The sequence below is a fragment of the Ceratotherium simum genome, chromosome 32 (assembly GCF_057802395.1).
Source record: "Ceratotherium simum simum isolate JZ-2026a chromosome 32, ASM5780239v1, whole genome shotgun sequence".
Lineage (NCBI taxonomy): Eukaryota > Metazoa > Chordata > Mammalia > Perissodactyla > Rhinocerotidae > Ceratotherium > Ceratotherium simum.
The window spans coordinates 3,418,894-3,430,112 of NC_141931.1; positions in this window are offsets into that span (position 1 = coordinate 3,418,894).

Sequence of the window (11,219 nt, forward strand, 5' to 3'; positions counted from 1 at the left end):
AATCACTGCTGTTTTGGCCTTTGTAGCTAAACCATTATCACATCGAATACCTGATTAAATATCTAGTTTAGAACATTTAACAAAATCTTAGATGAGAGAACTGAGCCTAGATATTCTAACAAAGACTGCACACCAACCAAGATGATCTTGCCTCCTTCATTTTTCATTTCCTCATGCTATATATAGGTCAGATATAGTGGGAAGAGAGTCAGGAATTACCCACTCTATATCAGAGCAAAGACAAGGTCCAGGTGGAGTGGTCCAAGCATAAGAAAGATAAAAAGAGGAATCTTGGCACCAGGCAAACTAACAGAAAACACAAAACATCATGGAAAAAAAACAAGTTAATATATTCTAGAAGAAAACATAAATCAAGAAACAAAAGGGATTTACTCACAATTTCTTGATATTATATATAGAACATAAATAAATAAATAAAAATCTATAATTAGAAAAAGAAATGACAGGATATGACAGAAATAGGGCTTGCAGACTTAAGACAAATTAAGGAACAAAATAGCATTATTACAGGTTTAATAAATAACTTAAAAAGCACAATACTGTTGAAAATAGAATTACTGATACAAACGGAAAAGTTTGAGATAGTTATGATAACTGCAGATGAAAAAGAAAAAGATATTAAAGCAATTTGATTAACACTAAAATTAATGGGAAAATAAAAGGCAATGCAACTTAAAAAGATACTTTGTGTCCCTAAATTAGAGAACTCACCTAAGGAAAAGAAGATGTATTCAGAGATATAATACAAGAAAATTTCCTTGAAATAAAGAGTATACTGAAGCTGTTAATAGAAAAGAATACTGTTTCAATAAAATGTGATATAGAAGTTCAATACTGACCTATATCCTAGTTAGGCTGTTGGACTACAAGAATATTAATGAATGTTTCAGACATCCAAGTAATAAAGGCAAACTACTAAGAAAAAAGGAAAAAAATCAATCTGGTCTCAGCCTTCTCCAGAGTAACATACAAGGCTCCATTCAAAACACTGGAGCAAAGTCTACAAAGTTCCAAAGAACAAGAACATGTAACACCAAGAAAACTCTGCCAATCCAGGATGTTATTCAAAAATAAAGGAAACAGGCAGATATTCTTAAAATCAAGAAAACTCAAGGACTACTGTATCCATGAGCTACTATTGAAAGAACTACTGGACACTGAAATTTAGATAATCCAAAGATGAATTGAAAATAAGGAAGCCAAGAATAAAGAAAGTGGTAAAAGGTAAAAGTTACATTCGAATTAAAGTCATGCAACAGAATGTGACTGTTATGAATTTGAATAATGTAAAAGTAATAACAAAATTAATACTATATTAATAATAGTTATTAATAATGTAAATTTAATATAATGTAAATTTAATAATATTTTGAATAATATAAAATTAATAATATATATTAGAATGTGGGAACAGCAAGGTGAGAGAAAGTGAGAGATTGCTAATGCTCTCTGTTTTCAGAGCCAGGATTCAGTCTATATTGTTTTAGATTAAAACACCTGTTTGTTTTTTTTAACAACTCTAACTCCTGGAAATTTTCCCCAAACTCCTTTGTTGAACATAAAGCGATCTTTTAGTAACTAATATTGCTAACAGTAAAGAATCATTTTTCAAAGTTCAACATTTCCTTTAACTTTTTCCTGTTACCTTTAAGTGAAATTAAATTCAATCATTTTTATTAAAATTTCATCTATAATATAATCCCATTTATACAAAAATAATTTCATCTTTCCATCCATTTATCAATATCTATTATACCTTTACTGCTTTCATAGTAGGAATATTAATGAGTGTTATTTTTTTAAGCTGTATTTTTCTGTACTTTTACAAATTTTCGATAAAAGAAAGAAACTGGTATTTGACTGATGAAAAAAAACTAATGTGCCTGGGCGATTTATTGAACAGTAATATGTGCTTGTTTTACTGTCTATTTTTCCTTTTCCCCTCATTTCAAACAGCAGCCACCTTTGCAATTCCTTGCCTCCAGCATTTTTGCTAAATGAGAGCAGCAGAAGTCAACTTTGTAAAAATATCAATCCATGAAAAATTAACGTTAAGTATCTTACAGAAAGTGAGGAAAGGAAAAAGATTTGGGGGACAAAGAATGATGGAATTGAAATTCGCTCAGATTGGAAATGGAAAAAACATATCTGGGTTCTGTCCCCCCCCCGGCAGCACCTAAGAAGCAAGGTGAGACCCTACTGGCATAGGTCTCCCAGGCTGCCTAAAATTTCTCATGCCCTGAGGGTGGGAACATGAGAGAATTTTAAAACAAAATTCAAATTAATATTTATTTCTTTCTAAATAAAAAATAAATTGTATTTTTAAAATAACAAAAAGCATTACTGTAAGTTAAATTCCACATGTCAGTTCTCCTCTCAAGTCTTTTGTATTTCTAAGAAGATAATGTGTTAGCCAGTGAACACATTGGTAGGAATTGCTTTATCTCATTACCGTAGTTCTATCCACCATCACTGAAGGAAAGCTGGGTCTAAGAAGATGGATCATACCAAGCACACACGCTGGAAAGGAAGCAGACCCGGAGCACGGTATGCCTCCCAAGCCAGGAAGAAGAAATAGCTCTGGGGTAAGGCAACCTGGATACCAAAGAAAGTATCAAGGAGAGAAAGAAGATTCCACAAAACAGAAGGAGGCAGGAAAGCCAAAAGAAATTGCCCATACACTCATTTCTGAAACAAGTCTCAGTGGGAGGGAGAGTTTTTTCAAACCAGTAGGTTGTCAGTCCACACTGGAGTCACCTGGTGGGTCAGAGCACGAGGACAGCCTGGCACAACGTAGGAGCTCAGTGAGTTGAGAAATAAATAGGGAAATGTCCATAATCCATGAGAGTGTCAGGTACCATGGAGTGGGGTCTAGGTGGTTACGTTTGGCTCGCTAATGATTTGACCCATGTCAATCCCAAGAAAGTGACAATGGCTTATAAAAGCATCCAAATGCTAAAGGCCTCAGGAGCATGTCTGTTTTTGAAACCACAGTAGAAGGAACTCACTCTACATGGGAGATGCTCTGGTCAGTATGTCAGAATGGAGTGGCCTGTCTTTCTCCACCTGAGAGCCCGAAAACATCACCCTCCACCAGTGTGCACGTGAGAGCCTATTGCTGACGGACCCTCGAGGCTCCCGTACAGGTCAAAAGAGGGCACCCACAGTCAACCTCACTCCATTGTCAAGTTCCTGGCAGCATTTTGGGCTTTCAAGGTCATCTTTAAAGTGGCATTATTTGTTCCTGCACGTAACAATGTTACCCCACAAAGTCATTCTAGTTGAGAACTCCTGGTTGTAAGGTCCTGCATTTACACACTTTTTAGCTTATGGGAGTATGCAAAGGCAGAGCACTTTGCAGCTGAGCACCTTAGAAAAGGAGCTTTTTAAAAGGAAATATTATTATTAGGTCCAATTTTCCCATCATGCTCAGAATTCCTTTTGAACTCAGGGAAAGCTCTCTGTGGAGTAGCCCCAGCACAGAGCTGTGCCAACACGTAATGTGCCTGCTCACCTTGGGAGCCATTCCTCAGTCCTGGAGGTGCAGGGAGATGGAGCGAATGTTTATAAAATACAGATCCACAGACAGACATCTGCAAGTGCAGAGTATTCTTATTCTGAAACCACAAGGTAAAGTGCACCTCATAATGCAGAACAGCCGATCTGTCATGCTGTGTTGTAGTCACTTAGGCTGTTACTCTGAGCTCCGGAGAGCAGATTCTGCAAAGCACGTGTCAAACGCTACCATTAAGCCCCTCTCACCCGTTCTTGGCAGCAAGCTGGGCAGAAACCATAAGTGCAAAAAGCTACAAACACAATGATCTATTATTTAAATAAACTAGAGCACTATAATCTTAAAGAAATTCAAATGATTCCATTTCACTTCTTAAATAAATAAGTGATCGTTAAAGTAAAACAATGCAAAATATTAATATTTATATAGTGACATTTCAATCAATTCAGTCAATTGTCATACCTAGCTGGCAATGGGTACTTTGAATGATTTGCATTGTACAAATCTTATTTCTAAGTTCATGCACTTCTATTTAAGCAGTGGAAATAAATTTGTTTCTTAAACTTTGCATTAATTCTTCATAACTCATGCTAACTTGCAAACCAACACAGATTATTTTAAATCAATATATTCATATTTCCTCACACAAAAGAAGGATAAAAACCAGAAATACATAAAAAAAATTCAATGTAAGTTTGTACTTCGCATTCTGATCAATAATATTCAAGATAGCATTTAGTATAGTGGAGGGGACAAGGGCTTTGACCTCAGGAGACCTGAGTATTTAATTCCTCCTTTCTTCCCTTCCTTCCTTCCCTCCTTCCTTCCTTCCTTCCTGCCTTCCATCCTTTCCTCCCTTCCTTCCTTTCTCCATAAATATTTTTTAAGCACCCACTTGCACAAGGTGTTATGTGATACAAAAAGATATATAAGATCTAGTTTATGCCCTCAAGTGATTTGTAGATTTGTAGGGAAATGTGAATGATAGGATGATGAAGAAGATGTAACATGGGCTTTGAAACTTAACAGCCCTAGAGGAAAGTATGAACCTAATTGTTTACTCATTGTGTAACTTTATTCAAGTTATTTAACTTTGCTGACCTTCAGTTTACTCATCAAAATGAAATTTACGGGCCGGCCCAGTGCTGCAGTGGTTAGGTGCGCGCGCTCCGCTGCGATGGCCCGAGGGTTCACAAGTTCGGATCCCGGGCGTGCACAGACGCACTGCTTGTTAAGCCATGCTGTGGCGGTGTCCCATATAAAGTAGAGGAAGATGGGCATGGATGTTAGCCCAGGGCCAATCTTCCTCCGCAAAAAGAGGAGGATTGGCATCAGATGTTAACTCAGGGCTGATCTTCCTCACACAAAGAAAAAAAAGTGAAATTTACTCATAAACATTTTACTTCATTAAAATGAAGATAATACTATCTGACTCAAAGACTGGTTGTGAAGACTAAATTGGCAATATATCTAAAACATCTAGAGAACTGTGCAATAATTTCTTTTCTTTAAAAAATTCTGGACTTGCAGTCAGAAGAACTGGTACAAATTCTGTAAACTCCCCAGATCCCAGAATCTCCCTCAATGCAAGGACAGGATCAAATCAGATGAGCTTCAATACCTCTTACACTTCTAAAAATGACTTTTATCTGTTCCAATGGAGAGACATTTGAGATTTTGCCAGAAGAATGACTTAGGTTGATTAGAAAGATTAATTTGGTAGCAGTAGGGTAATGGGGGTGTGTGTAGAGTTAAAAGCAAAAGACAAGAATATCTGTTAGGAAAATCTCTTCTCTCCACATGACACAACACCCACCCAAGTAGGGAGCACAAAACCTCTCATCATTTTTTGGTTCCCCCAAGTAACCATGCACATAGGCTATTACTTATAGCAGAGTTTTATTTAAAGTTTGGGAGTAAAGTGTGTGTGTGTTGGGGATGGGGTAGTAGAGAGCTGGCAGAGGAGCCACATGATATTCAATGATTTAAAACAGAATTGTATATAAGTTTCTTGAAAGTCCTTAAGAAGCTATTTCCAACACTGGGAACGTCTCAATGCGCTTCTCTTCTCAGAAAGCCCCTCGCCCCACACGCTGCCGTATGCTACTCCACTGCTACTAAGACTCCTAGGAACATATTCTCTTCCTCCTTGCATTTTCCGTGCTTTGCTCCTTCCCCATTTTAACCCTAATAACAGCTGATATTTATTTAGTGTTGATAATATTATTGATATTTAAGAACTATTTTAAGCACTTCGAATTCATGTATTATCTAATCCTTTCAACAATTCTGTGGGTTAGAGATCATTGTTATCATCTCATCCCCATTTACAAAGTATGAAACTGAGGCACAAGGAGCTTAAGGAATATGACAAAGACAGTTCTGTGAGCATGTGGAGGCAGGTTCAGAGATAAGCAGTCTGCCTCCAGGGTCCTGTGGTATGCCTTCCCTAGCCAGCTATGCCTCTCCTAACCAGAGATCCTTAGTCCCTGCTTTGCTGACCTTCCAGGCCCCAAAAGAAAAACTCCTCCCATTTTTTGATGCTCAGAAATGTCAGCTTTTTTTGTCTTGTGCTAGCCCCACACCATGGGTTTGTCTAAGGCAGGCCCGGTCTCAGGCCTCTGACTGATAGCCATCGTTGGCCTCTCCCCGGTGCTCTTCCCGGGCTGAACTGCTTTTACCTAATTCCCGCTTTCCCTGGGCAGCATGGGCTCCTTTGCAAAGCTCCCTGGCTTCTGGTCCAAAGCCAGGGTCAGCAAACCACTCCCAGGACACAAGGAAAAACATGGATGGACCTTGAGGGCAAAATGAGTCAGACAGAGAAAGACGATTACTGTGCGATTTCAATCATAAGTGCAAGATGAACAAACAGATGCATAGATACAGAGAACAGATGGGTAGTTACCAGAAAGGAAGGGTGGCGGGAGGGCTAAAGGGGTAAAGGGGCACATTTTGCTGGTGAACACAACGCAGTCTATATAGAAGGCAAAATATAATGATGCACACATGAAATTATATAATGTTATAAGTCAATATGACCTCAATAAATAAAAAAGGAAAGAGTGAAGGTGACCTGGTGTCCCCTCACCCATAACTGCAGGCAGACTGTCACCCATTTCCATCCGAATATAAACAACTGGATGAAAGGTGACTCACAGCCAGGTCATCCATTAATTTCCACCAGAAAATGTGCCAGACCCTAGAGTTTATTAGAAAGGGCTTTTATCTACACAAGTGTCTTTCACCATCAGGGAAAGAATCAATATACTAACCTTGGAATAAGAAAAAATTTTAAAACCCTACTCATGTCTGTGGCCGTCACTCTTCAGTTATTTTATGAACTGAACGTTTCTGTGACTTTTGTTTACTTTTCAAACTCATTTCCTAACAACCTCATGCGGGTGCTATAATCCCTTTTTGACAGAGAAAGCATAAAGGTCGTAACCCCTGACCAAGTTCATCCAGATACATAGGGGCCAATGTAGGAAGGAAACGAAGCCTCTTCTAGAGAAACCTCCCCCTAAATTCACCACCATTTGTTCTAACCTCCTTCTGCACTAACCCGTCTCAAGGACTAATCATGCCCGCCTCTGTGCAGCTCCTGGAGGAGTTGTTCGTGAGGCACAGGATGGAGTGGAGAACAGGATTTCAGAGGGGACCAGGGGGAAAATTTGGGGATCTTGTAATATTAAATCATGGAGAGGTGATCACAGAAGTTCCCGGAATCCTAGAGGTTCGAATTTCATTGGCTCTTAGAGAAATTGTATCAGAATATGATGCAGTCCCAATGGGATTGAAATTTGTCATTTCCTGTTGAGGAACAATGATTTTCATTTACTAGGTGGCAAGGTATCTGCATGCTGTTCTAACACGTAAAGAAAAAGTACATTCATGTATCACTGCTGTTGAAGAGTCAGGAGAATGCACGTGGGAGGGCTGCGTGTCTAGACAATGCCGCAGGGCATTTTCACTTCCCTGGTACGAAGACTCTCAGAACCGCAGCTGGTGGCCATCTCACTCCAAACATGAAGGAAGGAGGAACAAAATGTTGCAGAAGGAACACAGGAACTGAAGTTAGTGGGCTGAATGAAGAAGACAAAAAGAGAGACAAGCCCTTCACCAAAAGTCTCCTAAGGAATCTTGGTTATTTAAAATACTTCTAAGAAAAGGATTCTGTGGACTAATGTTTTTGGGGAATGCTATATACAACTACATCTATCTTGAAGAGTCATAGCTGCTTTGATATGCTAACGTACACTTGCATCTTTAATTCAGAATTCCCTACACTTATCGACCCATGGAAAAATGTTTTGTGTGCAATACTTTGATAATATCCCCATTCTGAGAAATGGTTAGATAGTAATAGACTAAGAAATATTTTTGGTTGCATGAACAAAAGACAGGAATAGCAGGGCATGTTATGCTTGGAAATGTTGCCCCAAGATGTGAAGTGCTCCTTAAGAGCCTTTGTGCTAATTGAGTGAATAAAGGACCACAAAACCTAAGAGAATTGTTGATAAGGGGGACACAGATGTACAGGAATCTTAGGCAATAACTCTTGACCATAATTTACTGCTTGTTCCCTACTTCCTTCTTTCAACGAATTCTTTACGCTAATGAGCCTGGCATTATCCCTCATCATCATCTCGTTGCTTAATCACCCTTGATTGCCTCTGTTGGGCCTTCATAACCTCAAGTTAAACAATGCAGGCAACACTTTCCTCCTCCCTGACTGTGACAATGTATCATAATTGAGCCATTTCTGCCTCTCTGGTCACCCTTGTATTCTCCAAGGTGCGTCCTCTGTACACTAATCTGCTAGTTAAATATTGATAGCAAGCCTCTCCCTTAATATTTACTTTGTTGCTCCATTATTGCTGCAGGCAGGGTGATTTTTTGTTTCTGTCTGCTCAGCCTGTTTAATCAGAACTGAGTCAACCTTTCCTATGTTTAATCTTCTTGTCCAATCACAGTTGGAGAGTGTTCTGGAGGTGTTCTGACATCAGCTCTGAAATAGTTCTCTACACTCGGTGTATGTGCCATCATAGCCAGTAGGGGTCAGAAGGGCATTTCTCTCTGGGGTCAAGTGGTTGGTGGTGAGAAACAAAAGCCCTGGAGGCATTAACCTGGGGTGAACATCTCTCTTTGAACGTTGTCTCCTAAGTAACCTAGGAGAAAAATGAGGCCGCCCTGGTCAGCTTTTGTGTTTTTATGAAATGTTGGCCCTGGAGCTCTTGTAGTATGTAAACTTACAACGAGAGTGGCCATCTTGACAAGGACTATGGAATGGCAGAAAGTGTCCCTACCAAAAATAAAGAGACCTGGATGCAATCCCTGGTCTTGATGAGAGTCTATTGAAGGCTCTTGGCAAGTAACCGAACTCCCTCCATTTCATGGGAGAGCAGTAAGTAATAAGTGAACAGGAAGCATCTTCGAAAATATGCTCTGCTTCTAAAGAAAGATGCATTGCAGCATAGAAATGTAAATATCCTCCTTGAAGGCAAGCAAATTCTTCTGCTTTAATCAGAATGTGTGAGTGGCAGTTTTCAACTCGCTTCCCACAGACAGGCCGCGTTGCCTTGTGTATGTCTGTGTTTTGAGGAGGGGGTGATGATTAAATTCTAGATACATTTGTGTTACTAGCAAAAGAAAAAGATTAAACAGATGTGCTCTGGGACATTTCCAAGCCCTGGGTCTGGTTCATTTATCAGTGACTCGGGAAGTCTCTCTGCCATTCCACCTCCCAGCAGAATGGAGGCAAGCAAGAAGTGAAACTTCCAGAAGGTCACCATCTGATTTTCAACAACAGAGCGCCTTGCAAATTAGACACTTCAGGTAACACAGGTATCATATGTGAGTACACAGTTTAAAGTTTGCCCAGTGGTTGCTGATAAGGCAAATAGTCATTTGTTTGCCTTGGTAGGGTGAGTGGGAGGACACAGCACTAATTTTTTCAGCTACTTCCAGGTGATTCCTCCCTTCCTCTGGGGAATTTAAGGCTTCTGTGGCAGTAGTGACATCTGTAGTCATAGAAACTAGAATCTAAATAGTTAACCTCCGAGTAGTCTCCTTGTTTTGTGCCCGACCTATTCTTCAATGGTTTTTGATTATTTAACATTCCTCTAACACTCTATGTTCTGTCGCATTGCCACGCTTTTTGCAAATGATTGCAATCTCCCCCCTCTCCCTCCTCCTGCTTCTTCCTCCTCAGTTGATTGCTTTAGAACTTCCTACTTACTCTTGGAGCTGCAACTCAGATTTCCCGTTCAGTATAAGCCTTCCTGGTCCCAAGTGAGAAAGAGGCACCATCTAGGTCCCCATAGCGCCTTGCATAGACCCTGTTTATAACAGCATCACATTAACTTTCTAACTATTTGTGTACTTTTTGTATTGATTAGCCTACAGACAATAAAATAAAGCTCATTCCAGGTAGTTCAATAGGAGGAATTCAAAGCAACAATCTAGTTACAAAGGTGTTGAGAGAGTTGATAAGCCAAAGAGGGGACAAGGAGACAATTTAGTTACACTAGGAAGCTGCTCTCCAGGCTGCTAGAGATGAAAGAACAAAGGTAAAAGGAGCTGTTACCAGAGCGCAGAAGCCAAGTCTACCTGGTCAGATCTGGTCCTTGGGACCTGAGACCACTGCGACACCACCCACAGCAGAGAGAGATGTGGATGGCTATCCTGGCATCTCCCTAACACCCATCCTCCAATCTCCTGCCATTGCTCCCATGCCTTAAATGTGGCCCAAAGTCACTTGCTAAGGGGGTCTGGGAGATGCAGCTTTCAGGGAAAGGTCTAAGATTGGATCTGCAAGTAAAGAAGCAAGTGACTAGCTTGAATACTTTCCTCCCTCAGTAAACACTGAGTTTCGCTTTGGTATCACCAGCACAAGAAAGATACTATGTAAATCTGTTGAGTAAAGAACCGACTTACTTAAAGTGAGATCTATTTTCTTTGTACTCTTGTCAAAGGGGCATGTGCCTTTTTAGAAAAATAATATCAACCTTCTTAGCCTACCTTAAACCATGTTCTTTCTCATCATCAAAATGAAAAGTTCTCCTTTTTTCCTTGAACTATGGTATTTCCATCTTTGTCTGTTGACTTTTTACAGTTTCCATCTTCCCAGAGTTCCAAGAAGATCATAAGAAGCCGCTAGCAATCTTGTTTGAAATTTGCATTGAGTTCAGTCGTCTGCTCCCTGGGGCCCCTCTCTGTAGGCCAGTCAGGCTAAGAAAGGAGCTTCTTTGCTATCAGACACTTTTTAAGTCTTTTCAGTATCAATTCGCCAGTACTGCACATAATGAGGTCTTGTAGTAGCAGATAGGGAATTCATTTCTCAGCCAAGTGGCTGAACTTGTAGCTGCCAGATTGTGGAACATTATCTGTAATTACTTCATGGGTATTTCACAAAGATAATTATCTTTGTAAGATAAAAAAGGCAGGTTTTACTGTACGCTTTGTAGATTAAGCCCAGGCCAAAGGAAGATGAGCTGGTATTGATTTCTAAGAGGGGGTGTTTCTCTTCTCCAGGACGAAATCATTTGGCCTCTGCCTTACCCTTCGGTGAAGTAACTGACAGTGACCATACAGATGGGTATTTACTGGTCTCCAAAACTCTGGGTTCTTTGCTATTTGCAATTTTTATGTGTAAGTTCTCTGTCAGTGAGTTTCTATTTCAGTC